Source organism: Martes martes (assembly GCF_963455335.1).
Source record: "Martes martes genome assembly, chromosome: 12".
In the NCBI taxonomy this organism is placed as follows: domain Eukaryota; kingdom Metazoa; phylum Chordata; class Mammalia; order Carnivora; family Mustelidae; genus Martes; species Martes martes.
The window spans coordinates 40,609,597-40,612,988 of record NC_137900.1 but is presented as its reverse complement, the minus strand read 5'-3'; the positions used below and the strand labels follow the sequence as shown (position 1 = coordinate 40,612,988).

Here is a 3,392-nt window from a genome sequence, read left to right as displayed (position 1 = left end):
ATACCATTAAAGCCCTGAGAAGACTAAAAGGTCCTATCAAATTACAGGCAGTGAAAGCAAATGAAATAACCCAACTAGTTCAAAAATGCATGCTCTACCAGAGCTGAATCAAGATTAATTTAACAACCTCCCATAAAGAAATAAGCCCACCTGATTTTCTTTTAAAGAGAAATTGTTTTTTCATATATTTAAGAGTTTTAACCTCCTTAATTCATGAAAATGTTCCAAGTAAAACTGTTTAAACATAAAATTAATGAGTAGCACTTTCAACAGATGTTAATCCAGCAAGCCTCTACTGGATACCTACTATATGCAGAAAAATGTAAGAAGTAAACCAGGAAATATACACATATATACAAAGAGAAATTGTCCCTATTCACAAGATACTTAATTTTGATTAAAAAATAAATTCTATGTACATGATATAGCCAGAGAATATAAGCAAGTATAAGTAGAAAACATTGTACACAAATGTAATTTCAAACCAGAAAATAAAAACAAGAAAAACAATTAGTATATTAGTAAGAGACCAGGTCTTGAATTTAACAAACAGCAGTTAATTTAATTATCTTCTACTTAGTGGATGACCTTGATCAAACCAAGCATCTTTCATTCCCAGTCATTCACAAACTAAGAACAGGTAATAAAATCTACCTCATAGGTTTGATGTAGGGATTTAATGAGGCAGTGAATATGAATGTGCTTTAGCAATTGTAAGTTACCAATAAAGAGAAAAGTTTTGTCAGTAAGAATATTTTACTTAGGCATGGATATTGCTGCTCTGCTCATATACAGAGTTCCAGAACATAATAAGGCAGTCTTTTTACATCATCTCTTTCTAAAGATTCATTGTACAGATAATTACACTGTGACCTGCAAAAGTTGAAATAAATTTTATACCACATTAGAACAAAACAAAACAAAACAAAAACACTCTGGTGCTTGCAAGGCTGCTTTCCCTCTCCCATAATACCTCGTGCTTTCTTCTTTCCAACCAGGGCTAACAGCATGGCTCCCAGGAAGAAGGGTGGTGAGAAGAGCCTTTCTATTGTTAACAAGTAGTGACCAGAGAATACATCACCAACATTCACAAGCACATTCATGGAGTGGGTTTCAAGAAGCATGCCCCTGGGCACTCAAAGAGATCTGGAAATTTGCCAATAAAGAGATGGGAACTCCAGATGTGGTGTGTGCACTGATACCAGGCTCAACACAGTTGCCCGGGCCAAAAGAATAAGGAATGTTCCATACTGTACCTGTGTGTGGTTGTCCAGAAAACTTAAGGAGGGGAAAGAATTACCAAACAAACTCTACACATTTTTTACCTATGTATCTGTCACCATTTTCAAAAATCTTCAGACAGTTAATGTGGATGAGAACCAATTGTTGATTATCAAATAAAGACAAAAAAAAAAAAAGTCTCCTGGAACATAATAAGATATAAAAACATGGAGCTGTTATTATTTCTAATTTACTTAGCCAATTTTGTTTGTTGTTGTTGTTTTAGAATCATCATTTCATTGTCTGTAACATTAAATATTTCTGGTTCTACTCCTCAAGAAACTCAAATTCTAGAGGAAAGGTAACTATCAATATACATTCCCCCAAATGTACATAAAACAAGTATTCTGTAATGTTTGTAGTGGTAGAAATATATGAAAGGTCACCCAATTGGTAAATATAGGTCACCATATTTTTAAACATGCTTTAAGTTTAGATACAGACTACAATTCTTTTCAGTTACAAAGAAACTTCCCTTTTACATGTAAGCTAGAAATTTCTTTTGCCACTGAAATCATATAGCATTCTATTTTGTTTTTAACTGCTTACTGATGGGTAGAAATCACTTAAGGTAAATTATATTATGGAAATGATGCTCATAATTTTATTCTAAGTTGGCAGTATTGGCCTGAAAGATCACACCTGTCAGTTATTATTAATAATAATCAGGTTTGTATAGTTGTAGATTGCTTATAATTATAGAATTTGGAACTCTTGCAAAGTCTACTCAAAAAGTTTTATTTTGTTTTGTTTTTTACTCAAAAAGTTTTTCATATTTAGTTAATTGTTTAAGTTTTGCCTTAGCTAAAGTTTATAAATCCTATCAATTCTACCCAAAAAGACAGCATTTTTTGAGACCATAAAGGATTGCTTTTTTTCTTATTAAACACAAAATATTTTGATATGTAAAGATGTTCTTAAAGTCAGCTTTGGTAGGTTGTATGTTTTTGTAACACTAGATTCAGAATCATTTGTATTTCTTCAGTATCAGTTGTAATATATCCTTTTTCATGTGTAATTTTATTTGAGTCCCCTCACTTCTTGGTAAATCTAGTAAAAGGTTTATTTTTTATTTACAAAGAAACCTCAGTTCTTATTTTCATTGATCTTTTCTATTGCCTTTTTAATTTTAAGTTCTTCTCTGATCTTTATTTTCTTCCTCTTACTAATTTTGGGTTTCATTTATTCTTGTTATTCTAACTCTCTGATGTATAAGCATAGATTTTTTATATGAAATTTTTCTTGTTTATTTACATAGGCATTTATTGCTAAATGACTTTTGCTGCATCTTATAAAATTTGGCAAGCTGTGTCTACATTTTTGTTTGTCTTAGCTTATTCTTTTACTTCTCCTTTGACTTCTTTTGTGTCTCAATAGCTTTTCAGGAGCAAGTTGTTTAATCTCCATATATTTGTGATTTTTCTTTCTGTTTTTTTTTTATGAAATTAAATTTTAGTGTCATACCATTACAGTTGGAAAATATGCTTGGTATGACTTCAATCTTTCTAAATTTATTAAGTAAGAATTGTTTTGTGGCTTAACATGATCTAGCCTAGAGAATCTTTCATGTGTTTTTGAGAAGAATGTGTACTCTGCTGCTGTTATATGGAATGTTTTGTTTATTAGATACATCTGGTCTAAAGTGTAGTGTAAATACAAGTTACCTTGATGGTTTCCTGTCTGGATGATCTATTCATTAGTGAAATTGGAGTATGGAAATGTGCTTCTATTATTGTATTGTTATTTATCTCCTCAGTCTATTAATATTTGCATATATCTGGGGACGCCTGGGTGGCTCAGTTGGTTAAGCAGCTGCCTTCGGCTCAGGTCATGATCTCAGCGTCCTGGGATCGAGTCCCCACATTGGGCTCCTTGCTCGGCGGGGAGCCTGCTTCTCCCTCTGCCTCTGCCTACCACTCTGTCTGCCTGTGCTCCCTCGCTCTCTAACAAATAAATAAATTAAAAAAATTTAAAAAAAATTTGCATATATCATACCCTCTTGATGAACTAATCTCTTTATCACTGATAATGACAATGCCTCTTGTTATATTCTTTGGCATAAAGTCTATTTAGTCAAATATAAGTATCAAAATATCTTCTTTCTTTTGGTC

At 32.3% G+C, this 3,392-nt stretch overlaps 1 pseudogene across 1 annotated transcript; it reads left to right on the top strand.

The window, feature by feature from the left end:
* Positions 1–1,008: 1,008 nt before the first annotated feature.
* Positions 1,009–1,401, top strand: LOC308353346 (large ribosomal subunit protein eL31-like; annotated as a pseudogene). Its single transcript has one exon. The product of its transcript is annotated as a large ribosomal subunit protein eL31-like (transcript).
* Positions 1,402–3,392: the final 1,991 nt, after the last annotated feature.